Below are 22770 nucleotides of genomic sequence, written 5' to 3' on the forward strand. Positions count from 1 at the left end.
TTGGGTGGAGGCGCCAAGTGTAGGACTTATTGGTTGCTAGATTTTTTGTTTCTTTTTATCCCTTTACTCTCTTTGTCTCTTGCTAATTATTATACACAGACAAATACGATTATCAAATTTTAATTGCGCCGTCACTGACTCTGTACAAATGATCACAATAAAGCAGCGTTTGCAATCTGCTTTGGTAATTTTGGGCTGTAGCAGTGCCTTAATTTGTACAAGTGAAATGCGTTTTATTTGTCTTCAAAGAAGTTATTATTCCACCCAACTTTTTTTTCCCCTCTCATTTAGATTTTTCATTCCAGTAAGTTTTCCTAAAAGTTTTGTGGATTCATACCACTACAATAACACATTCTGTTTTTCAGTATCTTCTACTCAAAATGCTTTATAATTTAAGCCAATGGTTTGTCAGATTTCATTATTTCAACAAAATTCCCAAAGAATCTACTGTATTCTAGATACAGTAGTAGATCCCGAGTATTGGAAATACAGAGGTGAATAACTCCTGTCCTTACCTCAGTAGACCTAGAGTCTAATGAGATCATATTCATCTTCTTGGCATTAATTGCGATCTATTTAATAATAGTCAACAACTTTCCAGGCTTACTTCTCTCTCCTTTTTCAACTTCAAGATCCATGCTTGTTCAAAACCATATTAGACAGCTCTCCTGTTTTAAAGGCTCTTCACATGAGCACATCTGACCTGAGGTTGTCATCTTTGTCACATAGTGGGTCTTCATCCATCGTCACATAGTGGGTCTTCATCCATCGAACATTCCAGTTATAAAAATAGTGCTTACAGCTATCAGAATCTAGCCATCTGGATTGGAGTTCTCTGTCACTGCTTACTCCCAAGCGCTCCTTCCCCCCACAAGTCAGTAAAATTCTTGTGAGCAGTAAAGAAAAGTCCCACAGTTCTTCAGTTCTCCAGGAGCCAAACGATCCAGCCCACTACCATCCTGCGCTTGGTTCTAGGTGGGTCCTAACTGTTTTCTTTTTCTCTCAAGGGCAACTACAGGGGGGACCTCTTGGAAATGTCATGTCACGCTCATCCTAAAACCACACAAGCCTTCTCACTACTTAAGGGCTAAAGATCTAATTTCCTTAGCCAAATCTTCTGCAGAATTCACCACTCAACATCCCTACCTCTCCATCCTACTAATGTCTTGCCAATTTCCTGCCTTTCTCCCTTTGCAGTGAGCTTCTCTCACCCAGGAGATGGACCTCTACCAGTGTACCTTTGTATCTAGGCCCTTCATGGGATACTTTCCTTTCCTGAAATGCCCTTGGCGCTCACCTAAAGGATGGCTCCCCTCCTTTGGGAATGGGAAGCCTTCGCTGACCTTCAGAGTTGCATTAAGTGCCCCCAAATACACGAAGACTTTTATTTTGTCTCTTGTAATACTGAATCATAGTATCATCTGCTTTTCTCATTCCTGTGACCAAAAGCTTGACAAAAGTAACTTTAGAGCAAAATAGTTATTTTGGCTTGCAATTGGAACCTGTCGCAGGGGAAGGCGCAGTGGCAGGCATCTCTAAGACGGTTTGCTTACATCTCAGTGGGTCAGGAAACAGAGAAAAGGCCAGTGTCCAGTTGGCCGGCTCCCTTTCCATTTTCATTCACCTGGGATGATGCCATCCATATTCAGTTAGGTCTTCCTCCCTCCAGTAAGCCTTGTTAGAAAAGCCTTTGCAGACATACCCTAAGAGGAATGCCTTACTAATGCCTCTACCAGGCCTTCCTTTCTCTCTCTCTGTCTCTCTCTGTCTCTCTCTCTCCCTCCCTCCCTCCCTCTCTCTTTTCCTCCCTCCCTTCGTTGTTTTTTTTTTTTTTCAAGACAGTTTCTCTGTGTAGTGTTGGCTGCATTAGAATTAGCTCTGTAGGCCAGGCTGGCCTTGAAGTCAGAGATCCATCTGCTTCTGCCTCCCAAGAGTTGGGGTTAAAGGCATGCACCGCTACACCTGGTGGACATTTTTTAATATGATCAAGTCGACCTTTGGAATCAGCCATCACGTTTGTCATTTCTCAGGAGTCTTTTTCTACCAGCCCCCTGGTATAAGAGGATAGAGAGTCCACCTAAGCTGCTCACTCTTGTAAGACGCAGCTGAAAAGACGGTTTGAATACATGCATGAGATTAACTAAGTAAATGCTTTTTGATTTAAAAGTTACATTGATCAATTTACGTGCATATGTGTGTGGGCGTGAGTGTCACAGCTTGAGTGTGGGGGTCAAAGGACAACTTTCAGAAGCAGGTTGTCTCCTTTGACTTGTGGCTCCTGGGAATCAAACTTAGATCTTCAGGCTTGGCTACAAGGGCTTTTCCCTACTGTGTCATTGCTGACTCATAAATGCTATTTTTAGTACTTTTGTTCTTCTCTGTGTGTGTGTGTGTGTGTTTGTGGTGCAAACTGGCATTTTTGGGGGGTAAGAGGAATGCATGCGAATAAGGAAGCCTTTGAAGATAGGACACTGGAATGTAATAAGAATATTATAGAGGGAGAGGACTGCATAGCAGTGACCGTTTTAAAGCCATCTTAAGGACTGCCCTGGCGTGAGTAGGAACTTCCTCTGTTACTATTCTTTGTGCTATGTGCATCAGATTCCCGTTGGAGCTGCTAAGTTACAGGGTCAGTACAGGGCCCCCAAAGCTCCCTCCTTGACACGGCAAGCATTCTATAAATGTTGGATATGCTAATCAACTCCAAAGTTGCAAAGAGCAATTTTATTTGGAAGGAAAACTTGCCATAGAAACAGGAGAACAGGCCATTGGGATGGAGCTTGTCATTTACGGTGGGGACCAGCTTTCTAAGTAAACCACCCAGCTAATTGTACTACATAGCAATCAGCCCAGCACCAGGACCTGGTGTGACGGACACATTGAGCTTGTTCAACCAATTTGTCAGGAATCAGAAAGCAATTGAGAAGCTCAGTTGGGAGGGATTGAAGGCTGCTGCGTGAACCCCACAGACCAGGTTTCAAGGCAAATTGAGCTGAAATATCCATTTATCCTATCAGCACAGTTTCTGGAATTAACCGTGGGCCAAGGGGGGACTTTTATATTTGAACCAATGACAGGATTTGTTGTAAGGCTAGGGGGTTCAGGTAATTTTTACTGTGCGATCATTTGCTTTTTTGTTGTTCGTAATTTTAACTATAAAAATATTGTGTTACTCTGCATGCGGTTTGACAGTTCTGGAAAAGGCCCCATGTGTTCTAAGGTTGAGTAGATCCTGACATGATGAAAGGAAACCTCTGCTCTAAAGAATGCCTTGTCCACAGTGGAGTGTGTGTGTGTTCACCAGGGACTGGGGTTACTGGCCCAGGCAGAGTAAGGCCCAAAGTGAAGGCGGAAGCAGACCGTGGCCGCTGCTTTGGAAATCTAACATGAATCACCATATACCTGCCCTCAGCTATCACGTTCCGTAAATGACTTAGTAATGGGTGGATTCACTTCCAAAACAATATCTAAAACCTATTAACTGAAACCGTAAGAAAGAGAAAGACTCTGTAGTCCTATTTTTGTGATGCTCACTACTAGGTGAACCTTAAATCCCCACAGCAACAGGAGGTGCAGGCGTGAAAAATAAATGCTGGTTCGGCAGGACTGATGTGGACTTTGCCTATTGGCGTATCTGGAACGTGCCCACAGAATCATGAGCATTTCCACTTATTCCTAATGCTCTCCTCAGTTTGTCTTTGAGGCATTTCAATGCTAGCTGGAAAGGTACTGTGCACTCACCTGGAACAGGAAGAACCAGGTACCCAAGCTACAGCTCAATTATGTGAAGGTCAAGATTCAATTAACCATTTTTGGAAATTGTATCTACTTGGTCTATATCCAGTACTGCTGGCAGGAAATTGCTCTCTCAATTTCTTTCCAAATGTAAAGTTGGAAGATTTCCCCAGCCCTCTCTTTATGTGTAGCTTTTACATTCGAAGGAGAAAGAGGTCTTAAAATTCCCACTGTTCTGTAGCAAAATTTCTCCTCCAAAGAAGCGCAGAGGGCTTTTTAGACTACCAGAAACTGTAGTATTTCAGTGGACGATTAGAGCTATTTTTATATTGTCAATTTAGGACATCAAGTTTTCAAAAGATTTATTTATTTTACTTAATGTACATGTGTAGTTTGTCTGGATGCATGCATGTGTACTATATGTATCTTTGGGGCTCTTGGAGGTCAGACGAGGGTATAAGAGTCCCTGGAGCTGGACTTATGGATGATTGTGAGACACCATGTAATGTTGGAGACCAAACCTGGGTCCTCTACCAGAGCACTAGTTCCCTTAACCACTGAGCCACCTCTCCATCCCTCTGGCATTAATTAAGGATAGCATCTCTCCATTGGTACTCAGGGAACTACCAATAGGAAATAGGAAATTTCCTATTGAAATAGGAAACCCTGTGATGTTAAGGGTAGCATTCTCAATCTGCTGCTTGAGTCAGATTGATGATCGAAGACACCAGAGGATTATACAAATAAAACCTTGGTTTGAAACTTGGTAGATGAACTTTTTTTTTTTTTTGGTAACGCATTAGCAGAAGAAACCGTAGTTTCTGGACCTAGACCTAGATCAAGAGGGTCAGGCAAAGATGTCAATCCTTTGTTAGAGTCCTCATGACATTGATTCCAGACATGCTTATGGTAACATGCTCAAAGGGTTTCTAGGTAAAAGAACATAGTTTCCCTCTGCATAGATTTAATCCTAAAAAGCTACAACCCCCAAAGGTGAACCCTTGAAAGATGAGAACCCTTGGAGATGTCATAAAAAAAATATCTTAATTCTGGATAATTAAAACCCCAAATGTTGAAACCCTGACACTTAGATTAATTTAAGACTTTTGTAGTTTTGACTGGAGTTCTCACTATGGGAAAATGTTATACAAGGGAGATATAAAAGCTAATTGTGGGCAGGGTTAATGCATTTTTTTGGCTGTATGCAGGACAGTTGTCACTATGGTTATTCAGTTGTGATAATTCCACACCTTCACTCCATCATACATAGAGTGCTGTTTGCCTTGAGACGAAACAGCAAAAAGCTGCATTGTATCAGAAAAATCAAATTAACTAAAAAAGCACATTCTTCACATTGACTAATGACGGCATTCTCATCCATTTACAAATCCTGTATTTTATTTGTAAAAGTTGTGCACAGTGTCTGCCTGCGTCTGGGTTTGTGTGTACAAGTGGCAATAAATTCTTTTTTTCTTTTTCTTTTTTCTTTTGTGTTTCTTGGCAATAAATTCCTTTTTGTCATTTTTATGATATTTCAAAAATAAACATAAACGAAAGTGGGGTTGGGGAGAAGGCTTGGTCCCTATGCTGCTCGTGGTGTAAGCTTGAGGACCTGAATTTGGATCCCTAGAGGCCACATGAAAAGCTGGATGCAGAGGTCTGCGCCCGCAACATCAGAGCTGAGAAGGAAGAGGAAACAGGCAGATTCCTGCTGTCTGGGCAACCAGTCTTGCTGAAATAGAGAACTCCGGGCTCAGGGAGAGACCGTGCTCAAAAAATAAGATGGCGAGCAATTGAGGAAGATTCCAGCTGTCTGCCTCAGGCCCTCACACACCTGCATGCCTCTGTGCATACACCCATACAAACGTGTACAGATACCATACACATAAACAATACTACATACACACACACAACAGAAGAAGAAAAAATGAAGTTTTTTTTCTATTATTGTATTTTTGGGATTTTGATCTTTTGAGGTTTTAACATTTAGGATTATGGTGTTTGGGATCCTGTCATCCAGAATTATGACCCAAACTCCATTTTCTCTAAGATTCTGAGTTCTCAGAGATTTAGCACCTGCACTAACCACTCTCTTCTGTGAATTTATTATCCACCATTTAAACTTGTAGTTCTTAACAACTTCATGGCGGCCTCACCGGAAGGGACATAATGCAAGCACTGCAGCTCACAGGAAGTGACATAATGCAAGCAATGCAGTTTACAGGAAGTGACATAATGCAAACAATGCAGCTCACAGGAAGTGACATAATGCAAGCAATGCGGCTCACAGGAAGTGACATAATGCAAGCAATGCGGCTCACAGGAAGTAACATAATGCAAGCACTGCAGCTCATAGGAAGTGACATAATGCAAGCACTGCAGCCCACCTGGAGGAGCAGGCCATTCAATACCCTGGTCCAAGGCCCCACCTCCCCCAGGAGCCACCCATCCTCTGACTTTACTAGGAGCTGTTACTGAACCCAAGAAGGTATCTTCCTTAGACACTTGCTATTCACTTACCATAGGAAAGGAAAAAGGAGGAAACCAATACTTCTTGAGTTCTTTCCTTGGGCTAGACCTTTGAATCATGCTTTAAATTTCATTTATATTTTCAAGTTGATATCATAGGCCTTTACTTTTAGCTGAGCCGAGTTAAAAAAATACACTTAATTTATTTAGAGACAGGGTCTGGTCTCACAATCTCAAGCTAACTTAGGTTTGACTCCATCTCTTCTATCTTGTTTGTGTGGTTCTGGGGATCAAACTCAGGGTTTTATGCTAGTCAATCACTACTACGAGCTGAGCTATACCCAAAACCCAGAGCTTGTTATGCCATCTGGAGGAAAGACGAGGAAAGAGCCTCAGAACACAAGAATAAGATAAACACATTAACTGGGCTTCCCTCTGACCTGTTCACTACCCCTGTACAGTCCACCTGCTACAGACTCGTGTGAAAAGATTTGAGGAATGGGGCTGAGATGAGGTCAAGTTACGCCAACTAAACTGGAATAGTTTGTCCCAGTCCAAGCCCCGACAAGTCCAGTGAAGGGAAGCTAGGAGAAGGCGGGCAGAGGAGAAGGGCACCTTTTCCTGAACTGGCGAACGGAGGCCTGCCAGTCAGAATTGTTACTCAGGAGCAAAAATGATGAGTTGGAAAATGTTGAAATAATGTGGATAACATTTTTAATGACTCACGAAAGAGGAAAAAAAATCCTAAAACTTGAAATTATTATCTATGCTCTAATTGTAACTACACGAAAATAGGTATTCAAATAAATTGGAAGTGAAAGGGAGCATGCAGAAAAAGAAACTAGATGTTTGTTAAGTGGCGAACTTGGACTTTGGTATGTGGACTCACACAAGGCAGCCCGCAGCATCTGGCCATGCAGTCCCACTCAAGGTCTTACATGCTCCCGCATCTGAACAATGGCTGATGGACTGACTGGACTATCTTATGGGAGGAGGATTATTTGGCCATCATTAGTTTGGACATGATTGAGACCTCATCTACACGAAGATGGATAAGGCTCTGTACATTGTTGCCAAAAAGAACTGGAAGGTAGTGGGAGATCTTCCTCATCTTGTGTGAGCCCTGCTTGGATACTGCAGTTGTTCTAAAGAAAACCCATGCTGGTATCATTTGTTCTCTATGGCCCCCTTTCTGGTCCTCAGTCTGACAGGCTTCTCCTTGCAGCATCTGCTTCTGCCTGAACATCTGCTGCGCTTGGTCAGCTGACCCGATGAACTGCTGTACTGCAATCTACTTTGCTTTCCTGAGAACTGCCAGATGAAACACTGTTTCTATCATGGCCTCTCTTGCCCCCAGCTCTCCTACACTGCTGAGGATGGGGATGGTAAGATTACGGGTTACACTCTGACCAAAATGGAAGCGGATACTGTTGACATATCAGCATCCTAAACCTTAGCTTAGGCTCCTTTCTCACTATCTCTTAATTTAACCTGTTTCTCTTCATTTATTTTTGCCGTGAGGTTTTTAATCTTTCGTTCTGTATGTTCTACTTTAACTGCTTCTTCTTTGTCTGTCTGTCTAGCAGCTGCCTTGATGGCTGGCTCCAGGGCATGGCGGGGAGGGGGCGGGGGGGGGAGGACTACTCACCTTCTTTTTCTCCCTTGTTCTCTTCTATTTTTTCTCTAGCCTAGAATCCTCCTCCTGTGTATTCTCTTGGGCTGCCAGGCCTGCCTATCCCTCTACGTTCTAGCTGTTGGCCAGTTTTTTATTAGACCAATCAGGTGTCTTAGGCAGGCAAGATAAAATGGATAAAATCTTTACACAATTAAACAAATGCAGCCCAAACAGATACAACATACCTTTACATAGTTAAAGTCATATTCTGCAACAGAAGCAGATGTAACATTTCTTTACATAGTTAAAGCAATATCCCACAACACGGACAAGCTCGTCAGCAGGGGAACCTAATGTAAAACTACACTGGTTCTGTTCTGCACTCTACTCGCTACGCTCTACGGGAACTAGGCTTAAGATTTAAAAAACACACACACAGACAGACAGACAGACAGACAGATGGGGCCACAGGGACATCCTTGAGACAAGAATGCCAAGAATGCTCACTTTATTGTGCTCAGGGGCAGCTTATGTAAGGCTCTGGTCACGGCCCAGCTCTCGGGATCTTTCAGCTCCAGACCCATCAGGGTCTCGTGCTCAGAGCAGCTGCAGGCTGCTCAGAGCAGAGGAAAACAAGTTATTCACAAGAACTTCAGGGTCCAGTGGTCCCCAGCAACCTAATTGGAGATGCTAATGGCAATGACAACAAAGATCACACTGATGTCCAAGATGGCTCCCAGGACTTGGCTTCTACCTTCTACAGCCTGCTTGAACATTACAGGTCCTTGTATTTTGGCCACATTTTTTTTCTTCTGAACTCTGACTGTGTTCTGTAGTACCGACTGGTTCTGGGTCATCTCAGAATGACCTGAATGGCTTCTCATTCTCAAGGCTCAACAGGAACCTCCCAGATAACCTGTTGTGGTCATGACGGCACACATGCACTTGGAACCAGCTGTGCAGGGGCTAAAGAAGTGTAAGGACTGCCAAGGCGGCACCTCCTTTCATTGCTACCATGCTGTGTTGCATTCTGTTTGCAGTTGTCCTGCACTAATTATGTGCGTCCTCCAAATAGGAAGTGGGGACCACTCAGGATGCTTCCCAGCTCTCAGCCGTTATCTTTCTGGGTTTTATTCTTGGAGTCGTCAGGACTGTTGGGTTAGTCTTCATGCTCCCCCTCCCCTCCTGTCTGGTGAAAGTTTCTCTGACAGGCCCATGGCCTGTTCTCCCTCTTTTTGAAGAAGAATGTTTCCTTTCTCAGTGAAAGTTATAGATATTAGACTTTTATACAAGCAGAATTTGTAGATCTTAAGGAAAAGGACAAGCAGAAATTAAATTGTAATCTCTACTCTGAGAAACTAAAAATGTACAAAAGGGGGAAAAAGTGGTGAACCTTCTGAAGGCTGTTAAAAATTCTACTACTTATGATGTTATTTTTCAAAATAAAGTAAATAAAGAAATGCCATCTGATTTGATTACCCTTTCCTCTTCATTAAAAACATTTTCTTGTTCCCTGGGAACCTATAGGCTACATCAGCCAGGGAAACAGGTAGGCTAACAGTAGATTTTCACTTCTCCCTCTTCTTCTCTAAATCCACCCTCTCCACCAGTCTTACCTCCAGCTCCAGGTAGACTACCTGCAGTGGTTTCCCTGCCCCCATCTCCAGCAGATCACACAGTTTTTCTCTTTTAGCTTTTCATACCCCTTCTCTCTTCCTAACCCCCATCTTCAGTAGGCATTCCCTTGGAACCTGCAGGCCACAGAGGCTAGGGAAGTAGGTAGGCTAATTGCATATCTTCACCTCATATCTTCCAAATCCAACCTCCAGTCTCACCTCAGCTCTGCAACCCCACCTGCTGAGGCCTATCCTTCCTCCCTGCTCCCGTCTCCAGCAGGTAATGAACTAAACCTCTGAAACTGCAAGAAAAATCTAATTAAATGCTGTGTTTTATAAGAGTTGCTGTATTTATGGTGTCTCTTTGCGGCAAAAGAACAATGACCATGGCACAAATCCATTAAAGAAATCTATGAAAATACAAGCAAGCAGTCGAAGGAAATAAATAAAACACTTAAAAGCCTGAAAATGGAAATAGAGTCAATAAAAAAATCCCAAACTTAGGGAAATCCCAAACCTGGAAATGAAAAATTTAGAAACTTGAACAGCAACCTCAAAGGCAAGCTTCACCAATAGAGTGCAAGAGATTGAAGAGAGAATCTCAAGTATTGAAGTCACGATAGAAGAAATAGATACATTGATCAAAGAAAATGTTAAAACTAAAAAAAAAATATAAAATAAAAAAACCTCCAAGTATAAAACATCCCGGAAATCTGGGACACTATGAAAAGACAAAATTTAAGAATAATAGGAAGAGAAAGGAGAAGAAACTGTAATCGGATATTTCTTACCCCAACTGCCTGTTCCCTAGCACCCAGCAGCTGCTTACCAAATTACGACACAGAAGCCTAATATAGATTATAATTGCTTGGCCAATAGTTCAGGCTTATTTCTAACTAGCTCTTACATTTTAAGTTAACCCATATTTCTTATTTATGCTTTGCCATATAGTGATACCTTTATTAGCATGGAACATTTATCTCCTGCTCCCTCTTCATCTGACTACATAAAAAAGTTGAAGAGATCTCATACTAGTACCTTAGCAGCACACATAAAAGCTCTAGAACAAAAGGAAGAAACCACACTCAAAAGGAGTAGATGTCAAGAAACAATTAATTTCAGGGCTGAAATAAATAAAATAGAAACAAACAAACAAAAAATCAACCAAACAAATGGAATATAAAGAATCAATGAAACAAAGATTTGTTTCTTTGAGAAGATCAGTAACATTGACAAATTTTTATAGAAATTAGCTAAAAGGTGAAGAGATCAAAACCAAGATTAGATGTGAAAGGAGAGATGTAACAATAAACACTGAGGAAAGTCAGAGAATCATAAAGACATATTTTAAGAACATGTACTCCCCCAATTGGAGAATCTAAAAGAAATTAATAGTTTTCTTAATATATACCACCAACCAAAGTTAAATCAAGACAAGCAATTTAAACAGATCTATAACAATCATTAAAAGTTTTCTAACAACAACAACAACAAAAAGCTAAGGGCCAGATGGTTTTAGTGCAGAATTTTACCAAACTTTTAAAGAAGCGTTAAAACCAGCACTCAAAATATTTCACACACTAGAAAGAGAAAGAACATTGACCAATTCACAATACACTGGTTCCCAAACCACATGAGGAGCTGTGAGAATGGGGTCTTGTGTCAGGAGGTTTCTGAGTTCTTGTGAGAAAACTCTAAGAAGACAAGAGTCTTCTGACCTCAGTTACAAACTTCAGAATATAGAATTGTCCTTGGGATGTGGGTTTTTGCCCCTCACAGGTTTAGTGGATAAGAGAGAGTTTACTTTATTCATTGTTACTGGTGATCATTATTTGTTTATATGCCTCTGTGTAAAGACATGATTTTGCCATATACAACTTGTCCTTGTGATTAGATACAGCTTGAACTCGTGAGAACTTTACTCATATGATGTTTCTTAACTCTCAGAGTATAAATTGTCTGATGCTCTGAATAAAGTCAGCTATTGCATAAGACTGTAGTCTGAGTCATTCTTAGGTTGTATTTTCCCAGGTTCCAGTGGTAAATAAAGACCCAACAAAGAAAGAGAATTACAGACCAATTTCCCTTTTGAACACTCTCTTAGGGTTTACTATTGCTGTGAAGAGATACCATGACCATGGTAACTTTTAAAAAGAAAATATATAGTTGGGGTGGCTCGCTTACAGTGTCAGAGGTTCAGTCTATTGTCTTCATGATGGGGAGCATGGTGTCATGCAGCAGAAGTGGTGCTGGTGCTGAGTGCTCCATCTTGACTCAGAGGTGACAGGAAGTCAGCTGACTGTCACACTGAGGGGAGCTTGAGAAAAAGATACCTCAAAGGCTGCCCCCAAAGTGACATACTTCTTCCAACAAGACCATACCTCCCCCAACAAGGCCACACCTCCTCATAGTGCCATTTCCTTTGAGGGCCATTTTCTTTCAAACTACCATAAACACAGATGCAAAATCTTAATAAAATACTTTCAAACTAAAACCAAGAACACATGAAAAATACCATCTTCTATGATCAAATAGGTTTCATTCCAGACATTCAGAAATGGTTCACTATACCTAAATTGATAAACATAATCCACCATATAAAGAAAGTGAAAGACAAGAACTAAACAATTATCTCATCAGATATAAAAAAGGCCCTTGACAAAATACACTATCCCTTCATAATAAAGGTCCTAGAGAGGTTAGGGATACAAGGGACGTATCTCAACATAATAAAGGCAGTTTACAGCAAGTGCATTAGTCAACATTAATGGAGAAAAACTTAAATGGAGAGAAACTCAAAGCAATTCCACTCTAAAATCAGGAACAAGACAAGGCTGTCCACTCTTTCCATATCTATTCAATAGAGACTTTAGTCTAGCTATAGCATTAAGACACCTAAAGAAGACCAAGGGGATAAAAATCGGAAAGGAAGAAGTCAAAAATATCTTCATTTGTAGCTAATAAAATAGTATACATAAGTGATGTAAAAATTCTACTGGGAAACTCCTACAGCTGATAAGCACCGTCAGCAATGTGATTGGATACAAAATTGACTCACAAAATCAGTAGCCTTCTTATGTACGAGTGACAAATGGGCTGAGAAAGAAATAGAAAATTTCTTGGGCTAACTCTAATCAAGCAAGTGAAAGACTTGTATGGTAAAACAGTTCAGAAGAAATAAACTGAGAAAGATGATAAGACCTCCTATGCTCATGGATCGGTAGGATTAATATAGTGAAAATGAATGCTCTACTGAAAGCAATCTAAAAATTTAATGCAATATCTGTCAAAATTCCAACGTAATTCTCCAGAGCTCATGAAAGAAAAATTGTAGATTAATAGGAAAATATAAAAGCCCAGGATAGAAAAAAAAGGGAAAAAAATCCTGAATAATAAAAGAACTGCTGGAGGTATCACCATCATCCCTGACGTCAAATTGTGCTACAAAGTGATCAGAGCTATAATAACAATAACAACATGGCATTGGCACAAAACAGAGACATTGATCAATGGAATCAAATTGAAGATCCGGGCATATACTCATACACCAAAGACACCTGATTTTTGATTTAAAAAAGGCAGAAATATGCAATGGAAAAGGGAAAGCATCTTTAATAAACGTTGCTTGTCAGACTGTATGACTTCATGTAGAAGAATCCAAATGGATCCATATTTATCATCAGATACAAAACTCAGCTCCAAATGAACCAAAGACCCCACATAAAACTGAATATGTTGAACATGATAGTCAAGAAAGTGGAGAATATTCTTGACCTCCTTAGCACAGGAAAAGTGTTTCTGAACAGAACACCAATAGCACATGCACTAAGAACAACAATTCATAAATGGGACCTCTGGGCCTGGAGAGATGAGTAAGAGGTAGAGCGCACTCTCAGTTCCAGTTGTCTCTCCCAGTACTCGCTCCCTCCATCTTCCGCCAACCTGATTCCGCTGTTCTCATCCCCACCCGCTCCCAGTCCATCCAAGGTATCTCTTCTATTTACCTTCTCAGGGAGATTCAGGTGCCCCCTGTTGAGCCCTCTTAGTTACCTAGCCTCTCTGGGTCTGTGGATTATAGCATCATTAATCTTTATTTTACATCTAATATCCATTTACAAATGAATATATACCATGTTTGTCTCTGGATCTGGGCTGTCTCACTCAGGATAATTTTTTCCAGTTCTATATGTTTGCCTATAAATCTCATGATGTTATTATTATTTTTTAAAAGTTCAGAAATATTTTGTTGTATAAATCTACCACATTTTCTTTATCAGTTCTTCAATTGAGGGTCATCTAGGTTGTTTCCAGCTTCTGACTATTATAAAACTTCTATGAACAAGCTTGAGCAAGTGTCCTTGCAGTAGGACGGAGTGTTCTGTGGGTATATGCCCAGGAGTGGTATGGTCTGGAGGTAGAACAATGCCCAATTTCTTGAGAAACCATGTATATATCATGACTTCTGAATTTGTGTATTTATGGGATTCCTGAGTGTGAAAAATATAGGTCGTTTTGTCTATGTGAGCTCTTTTCCTTCTATTTGTTTTGTCCTATTCAGATGTCTTATATTACGTTATTTTATTATTATTCCATAGAAGTCTGTTTTTTTTTCTAATGAGAGACAGAAGGGATGAATCTGAATTGGAGGGGAGTAGAGAGGAGCTAGGAGGAGTAGGGGGAAAACAACAATTAGGATATACTATATTTAAAAATTATTTCTGATATTGTTTTGTTTTCAAGACAAGGTTTTTGTGTATGACAGAGAAAAAACTATTTTCATTAAAAGAAGAAAATATTCTCTCCTTCTCCTCTGAGTTCAGTAGAATGTCATTTTGCTCATTTTCCTCAGTGTCCTCAGAGCAAAGGATGTCTGAATAACTCATATAACCCCACACACTACAGAAAGGACAGCTGCACTTACGTGCCCAAGTACCAAGAAACCATCGCCAAGGGGCCAGAACCGAGGGACCAGCTTCGAGAACCATCACTGAGGAATCAGTTGACTCTTCCTGATGCACGATTCTTTGCTACCTTCTCTCAGGTAAATTAAGAGTGAGTGGATTGCAAGTCCTTCCTTCTAGCAGCTAATACCTGAAATATGTGCAGCAACGTGATTTCTTAGTCATATTGATATTAAATAGAAATGACGATACTTTAATATGTGTATTTTAGACTGAGCATTCAGAAAAGAACGAGGAACACAGTTCCTTAGATCTTGCTGTTCATAAATTTCTGTGTAAAACTGCAAAAAGCAACAGTTACTGTAGTAAGCATCTCTAACAATGGTGTCAACGCTATGGGCTTTTTTTTCTAAAAGCGTTATTGCAGACCTACTAAGAGCCAGGTAGAGTTTACATTCTAATGGTGAGTTGTGTAAGAAACTGGTTAAATGGGAAATACATAATGTATACTTGTGTTGGGATTGTTAAGGACAAACTAAAGCATAGAAGGGAGATTGGTGGGAAAAAAAAAGCTCTTGGAAAAGGTGAAATTTGACAGGCTGTATGAAAATGGGGGGCTGGAAGAGGCTTCGGGGGGGCATTCCTAGGAAATCAGTAGCAGGTGCAAAGGCCCTGAGGTCCGAGCATGATGCCGGAAGAGCCAGGTGCCAGGAAGAGGATGAGAAAGATGCTGCCTTTGAGGTCTAGGGATAGGGACACCGCACACGCTTTCTCCAGGATCCTGAGTCCCCCAGCCCACTTTTCTGGAAAACAGACAGGGAAGCAACACTCTTCCTTTTGACTTCTGGAAAACAAGACTAGAAAGAGTCAGCCTTCTCTAGATGGCTTAGGTAGCACTCCCTGTTGACCCTTTGGCTCACCTATGGTGACATCAGACCAGGCTCCTTCAATTCCTCTGATATGTCTCAGAAACGGTTGGTTGATGCCCAGGCATGGCACACACCTTTATTCTCACACTTGGAAGCTGCAGGTAAAAGAGTCAAGATTTCTAGACCAGCTTCAGCTATACAGCAAGTTCAAAGCCAGCCTGGGCTACTTGAGATTCCATCTTAAAAAATTAAATTTATGTGTGTTGAGTGTGTGTGTGTGTGTGTGTGTGTGTGTGTATGGAGAGAGATAAAGATAGATGATAGATAGGTAGATAGATAGACAGACAGACAGACAGATAGGTAGATGATAGGTAAAAAGTAGAATGAAGGTGAACTGTTTGTCTCCTCTCTCCCAACTACCTAGTTACAGGCAAACTGCTCTGTTATTAAGGACAAATAAGGCCAACTGTGAAGTCACAACATTTGCATCTTGTCTGTCTTCCCTTTGAAGCCAGGGAAAGCCCACTCTGATACCTCCCACTGTCTTCAGATCTGGATGGCTCTCCCTGTTGTGTAGGGAGGCTGAAATCAATTATCTTCTTCCATCTGCTTAGGCCTTTGCAGAAGTATTGGCTGTATTAGTAACCCTCCTGGGGAATCAAATCCCTCCCCTCTTCACATCACATATTTGCCAACAAATGCTCTCAAGTTCAAAAGTAATTCTCTAGGGATAAAATCACCTTCCCACAGGCTTGAAGAATGGAGAGGGTTGTAATGTAAATTTAATTACGGCTTCCTACACGGGTACGCTGAGAATTAGCCAGGGGATTAGAGGAAACAGCTCACCAAAAGCATCTTCTGGGCAGCACTGACTACCGTGCAAGTGTCTCCTGCATTTTGTCAGCTCGTATCCCTGGCTTAATAAAATAGCCAGTTAAGTTTATAATTAGCTTGTACTCTTTTATTGGGACATTTTTCCATGTTGGTCTTAAATGTAAATAAATTGTAGCTATATTTTTTCCCTCAATATCAAATATTTTTACCCATCTTGCTCCCAATATATATGCATAATATATATAGCTGCCTTCAGAAATTATTTAATCAGAGTTTTTTTTTTTTTTTGAGACAGTCTCATTATATATCTTAGGCTGTTCTTGAACTTGTGACCCCCAGCCTCAGCCTCCCAAGTGTTGGAACTGCAAGTATGAGCCACCATGCCTGGCCAATCAGAACTCTATAAAAAGGTCAGTTGTCCTTGAAATGAAGAAGGTGATTGCCAATCATCCATACTTTAGTGTGAATCGGACTCCGTAGATTGCTTTTCTTCCATTTGGAAGACATAATTTTCAGTGTGGAAATGGGACTTTGTGACAGGGTTGTGTATCAAGGGGAAGATGAGGACAGGTTAAGAGAGTTCAGGTGTGGGAGCAGATGCTGTTGTGAAGTCAAATCACTGGGTAACAGGAAACGGCATATGTAAGTCACGTGCTCAAAGAGATGAGATATATGTTAAAGACTGATAAGATTCTTCCAAATGTCTCCACCCCAATTCCTAGAGCGCTCAAGGTTTTGTGAAATAGCTAGAAAAAGAAATAGGTGTCTAGAAAAGTCCGCTGAAAGCTGAGTTTTTTTATGCAGAGACAGATGGGACAGTAAGAACTCTGCTCAGAAGAGGTGGCTGGAGGCATGTCCACAGCACAGCGGAGCAGGTTCCTGGTGTGGAGAGTCCTCTGGCCACCCCATTTCTCTAACACTGGGGAGCTCCAGGACAGGTGAAGCCTGCAGAAGTATTTAGAAGTTGTCAATTAGGCCATCTATTGATGGTTGATGTCTACATTCTTGGGGCATGGAGGCAGGAGGTTCAAGAGTTCTAGATCATCCTTAGCTACACAGTGAATTTGGAGCTAGCCTGGGATACAAAAACTATTTATCCTAAGCAATATATTCGAATGCATATAAGTACCTGGGAGATTAGGCTCAGATTTAAAATTCTAACACTCCTTGGATTTCCCCCAGAGCATGGTGCAGCTGGGAGGAAGATCTAGCTCCATTCACCTTGTAGACTGCTCTTTTTCTCCTCACTTCTGCACCCCAGGGTTGTATGAGCATACACAGAGACATCCTCAATCCCCTACTATATGTGCAAATTCTGTCTAGATTACTCTCTTAGGCTTCTGAGTGTGCATACTGGTGTCAGACTCTGACTTTGGAGAAAACTGGTGGGGCTCACAAAGGGGCCCTTGTGAGCTAGGAAATTAGGCTGAGGTCACTGAGTAGAGAGAATCCTAGGGTTCAAGTGTGATGTGGGAGTCCCCTCTGTGTGCTGTGATTCCTGTTAATGAATAAAGAAATTGCTTTGCACCTGTCGCAAGTCAGAACTTAGGCAGGAAAAGCTAGGCTGTATGCTGGGAGAAAGGAGGGCAGAGTCAGAGAGAAGCCATGGAGCCGCCACCAGAGTCAGACATGCCAAAACTTTGCCGGTAAACCACTGTCATGTGGTGATACACGGATTAATGGAGATGGGTTAAATTAACATAAGAGCTAACCAACAAGAAGCTAGAGCTAATGGGCCAAGCAGTGATTTAATTAACTTAAGTTCTGTGTGATTATTTCGGGGCTAGGCTAGGGAACCAAGTGGCCTCTCCTCCTACACAAGTATCTGGATTATCACCTAGATCAGCAGCCAGGGGAACTCAGATTGACGAAATCCACTGACCCCTTGATACAGAGGGGGAGCACGCAGCTTGGGATATGGCTAGAGACGGACCTCTCCCACATGGTTATGACGCACTCCTTACTGTGGAGACACAACCCACACCTAGAGGTAGTGACAATGTGTTTAAGTACACCTGTGGTGCTTTTCTCATGGCAAAACACTCAACACAAGCAAGGTGAACAAGGAAGGGCTTGTTCGGGCTCGCAGTTTGGGGGTGCCATCTGCCACGGTGGGGAGGCATGGTAGGAAACTCATGAAGCAGCTGGTCACATTGCATCTGCAGCTAGGAAGAGAGAGGTGGATGCTGGTGTTCAACTCCCTGTCTGTAATCCAGCCCCCACCCCCACCCCGTGAGAGTCCTGCCCACATCCAGGGTGTCCCCCTCCTCACCTACCCATAGGCAGACACTTACTCCTAGACACACCCAGAGCTCCGTCTCTGACGTGTTTCTAAATCCAATCAACTTGGCAATAATGGGGACGTCTACCTGCTGAAGGGATATTCATCTGAAGACTAGGCATTTCAGAGAAACTTTACTGTTTGTTCATGAGATCAGAAGAAAACAAAAAGTTTCTCTGTTTGGGCCAGGGTGCTAATAACCTATGTTGAGAAATAGCCCCACAATGGGGAATTGCTTAAACATCCATTGTAACAATGACGCAGACATTCTGAAGTGCGTGATGAATGTGCTAAATAATAATTAGCTATGACTTGAATAGGAGATATTTAAAGACAAGAGCAGAACAGGCCTGTTTATAGGCAGAATAATTTAGTAATGAGTAATAGTGTGTTCTTGACTACTGATGCAAACAGAGGGAGCTTAGGCAGAACATTCTTAGGAAAAAAAATTTTTTTTCAGGAGAAAAACTGTAGCGGATCAGTTCTTCTAGAACCTTCCACAGCAAAGAAAAACTTTCATTCCATCATAAACATCAGCATACTGCTCTTTGCCTAGCCACAGCTACAAGCTTTCTGACATGGGTAAAGGCGGGCAGCCTCCACAGCTCTGCGGACAGGGTTTGATCGCCGGGTAGGAAGGACTTTTCTTCCTGCTGTTCCAGGGAGGACGTTTGTGCCGGTTTCTGAGTTGTCCTCACCAGAGCCGAGAAAACATCTCGTCTTGCCCGTTTATGGCGGCAAAACCCGTTTACGCAGGCCCAGAGAGCAGATCCCTGGCTTTGCCTAGTGCAGTCCCGGAAGATTGTGTGGTGACGCACGCTGTGCGTCTCCTGTGCACAATAACTGTTCTTAGAGTGCGAGAAGCAAAGAGCATAATTTGACTCACGCTTGAGCTAATCGTCTCATTGTCTCCTTCGGGGATGGCATGCTGGCAGCGTCATGAGTGTTTCGGGACGCATGGGCACGTGTGCACAGCTGAGCTTTTGTTCCTCCGTGGAGAGCGTTATTTATGTATGCCTTTGTCCTCTTCTTATTGTTAGCCACGGCAAACATGGGATTTTGCAGAGCAGAAAGAAGCTTGCCCTGCAGTCTTCAGTCTTCCAGTCTTTGTCGGGAAAGGCGCAAATGTGTCGGAGCTGAAGGTCTGCGTGTCTGCCCTGGTTTCTCTAAAGATACACAACAGCTGCCTTTCTAGACCTGAAAGCCCTGCTTCCCACCCTCTGAGCACAAGTTCATGCCTGTGTCCTGCACTCTGTTCTTGGGCCCTCTGGTCTGATGCAGGATGACCACTGATAGTGTTCTCTTCTCTCTTCCAGATGTTGAAACAGAAGTGTGCCCAGCTTGAGCTCTGTGGGCCCTGCTGCCTTGGTAGGGTTCTTTGCTGTCTTCCTCTCTTGTACCCGCTATTTCTTCATGAATCATTACTGGTTAGAGCTAGGCCCATATGTTCAAGAGGTTTGTCCCTTGGACACAGGTACTCCAGCTACATATCATAATAGGAAGTGGCTTAGTCCTTGGGTCTGTATTTTTCTTGGTTCTAATGTACTGATCAGCGAATTTGTTATATAATCTATGCTTCCCTCTTTCGCCTATTCTCAAATCAAACTCATTTCTTTTTGCGGGGCTTAGATCTTCTGAGTGCTTGATGGATGCATGGATCTTGGGTCCATACCTAACACAACAGATCAAGGTCTTTCTTGCCTTATGTGGACCAGTCTTTTACTAAGTAAGTACTAAGTGTTTGGACTTGAATTTTCAAAAAAACGTTTGCATTCCAAACTTTGGGGTCTAGTTCCCTGCTGGATGTGCCAGGCACAGACAAGGGCAGTGAGTACCCTTTAGAGCACTTCTGTACCTGGGATGTGCTTCCAAGGTTCTCTCCATCCAATGAGAGCAACTTAGCTTAGTGTCCCTCCCCGACCCTTCCCTCCCCAGACTGAGATCAGTGATTATGCCTCATGCTAGGTCATAACGTAAGCGTGTCTGACTTATAGACATTTGAAAATTATATTTTTTGCATATAGAAAGTGAATGGAAGTGGGGAGAGAGTGAATTTGCCACATGAATGGAACATTTGTGTTAGCTGGCAGAGGCTTTGCTGATGGTTTAGAGTTGGGACTGACTTTGATGGAGTAAGGAAACATCCTTGACAGACAGAAAGGTTGTTTTAGGTAGGTTGTTTTAGGCAGCTCTGGAAATGATTGAGAAGCTGATCTCACACCCCCAGGGAGTAGGAGAGGGCTGCACAGTGAAGGTCCTGAGAAGAGGATGGTGAATGGCTCATCGTTGTCTTTAGGCCCAGCACAGTGTCTGAGTAGAAACAGGATTTGAGATGTATTTATTTTATCTTTGGAGACAGGGTCTCTCTACATAGTCCTGGTTGTTCTGGAGCTCACTGTGTAGACCAGGTTGTCCTCAGACTCACAGAAAACCTCTTGCTTCTGCTTCCTGAGTGCTGGGATTGAAGGTATGCACCACCACACCCAACACTTATTTCCTTTTCACTGAATGAAACCTCCGCATGGAGTCCTTTATATTTAGCTTTTTCCTGGTGAGAATAGCACATGCAAGCGTAAGCTGTAGTGAGGAGTTGCGGGCAGGCCTGCTTTTCATCCTGAATGGCTCCCGCACGGCTAGCTTAGCCCCGGAAATAATAACACAAATTGTATTCATTTAAACACTGCCCGGCCCATTATCTCTAGAGAGTTAGTTATTGGCTAACTCTCACATCTTGATTAACCCATTTCTAATAATCTGTGTAGCACCACGAGTTGGTGGCTTACCGGGAAAGATTCAGCATGTCTGACCTGGTGGCTGGCTCCATGGCGTCTGCCTCACTTCCCTTCTTCCCAGCATTCTGTTCTGTTTACTCTGCCTACCTAATTTTCTGTCCTATCAAAGGGCCAACCCAGTCTCTTTATTAACCAATGAAAATAACACATAGACAGAAGGCCCTCCTACATCAGCAAGCCATCTTCCTTGTGTCTTCCCTCTGGTAAGCAGCAAGTAGACCTGTGCATTTCTAAAGATGTTTCCCTTGGGGAGGAAGGATTTCACTTATCTTCCAGAGGAAGTTTACATCTCCTGGGTCTGCTCAAGTGCCCCCACGATCACTTGTTAAGTCAGCCTTGGTTCCACCTTCTGATAAATACAATCAAGCACAAAGTAATTCTGATGTCCGCACATCTGAGGAGTTGTAGAGAACAGGGTTGGGAGGTCGGTAGCATGGGGAGTAACTTGCACTTGTTTTTGGGGTGCTGGCAGAGTGACTGTGGAGGAATCAAGCAGACTGCTCTTGTGTGGTACCATGGTCTTCCACCTGCTGAGTTGCCTGTACCTTCTTGTGCTTAAACACACAAGCTCAAACTTGTCCTGTTTCCTGTGAGGGTATTACCTTAATCAAGGCCGGAAGATGGTGTATCAGTAACCGAGTAGCTAAAAGAGCAGAATTTGTTTTCAAAGCATGCGCTGGGCACTAGAGAAGGGTGGAAAGGGTAAGAGGGAAGCCCTTGGAGTCCAATTCTTTTCTGCAGGGCAAAAATTCTCCATGGCCTGTGAGTGTTTCTCTTCCCTGTTTGTGACTGGGGCCTGTGGCCTCACCTTTTGCCACCCTTGTGTCAACACCGGCATTAGTGTGCTTGGCTATGTGGCAAGGAATCTGCTGCCTGCTTCTCATATTTACTTACTTTTGCCTATAAGAGCCCCGCAAGGCTGGAGCTGCACATTTTCTTGGTAGACAAGGGAGCTGAGTCCCAGAGAGGTCCAAGACTCCATCCTATTTCCTGGAGTGGACTCTCTCAATGTGGTGCGTGTGATGACATGAGACTAAGGAGATGAGCTCTGCATTATGGGATGGCCTCTATGCTTTGGGTGCTAGTAGAGCCATACTGATTGTAACAAAGAAAAATGCTTCTGGATCTTGCCAAATATCCTGGTTTGGGGGCGGGAGGCAACACTGACACTAGTTAAGAATCTCGCTCCCAGAACAAGTGTCTGAGTCAGACTGCAAGCTGAGCCTGCTTCCTTCCCAACCAGCCCTCATCCACTGAGGAGTAAAGTGACGTAAGAACAGTTGTAGCCATGTGAACACCTGGCCTCGTGTAGCTTCAGAGTGACCTGCTCTACTCCAGTTGTCCCGGCAATGGATGTCACTTCAGAATAAAGGAGACGATAACAATTGCTAATATTATTGAGGGCTTACTCTGTCTCAATGACTGTGCCTCGCTCTTGACACACACTTATCATCTGTAAAGCCTTGTGAGAAATGACATGCCGGCAGCCTCGCCACACAGTAAAGCCAACTGTGAAGAGATAATGTTGGTGAGCAGCTATAATGACCTTCAAAGTTCAGTTCTGTAGTCTGTGTGACTGGGTTTTGGTGACACCTGAGGATCTAATTAGTCCCAACTATAGGGTATATCTGGCCCAAGCTCGAGCTGCCAAAGGGATA

General features: G+C 42.6%; 1 protein-coding gene and 1 pseudogene across 1 annotated transcript in view; one reads left to right on the forward strand and one right to left on the reverse strand.

Moving 5' to 3' along the window:
- Positions 1-22770, reverse strand: part of Schip1 (schwannomin interacting protein 1) — a 726814-nt gene that overhangs the window by 202893 nt on the left and 501151 nt on the right. The window lies entirely within an intron of this gene.
- On the forward strand, positions 7143-7324 carry LOC125394177 (thioredoxin-like protein 4A pseudogene; annotated as a pseudogene).

This window comes from Myodes glareolus, chromosome 20 (assembly GCF_982192425.1).
Source record: "Myodes glareolus chromosome 20, mMyoGla1.1, whole genome shotgun sequence".
Lineage (NCBI taxonomy): Eukaryota > Metazoa > Chordata > Mammalia > Rodentia > Cricetidae > Myodes > Myodes glareolus.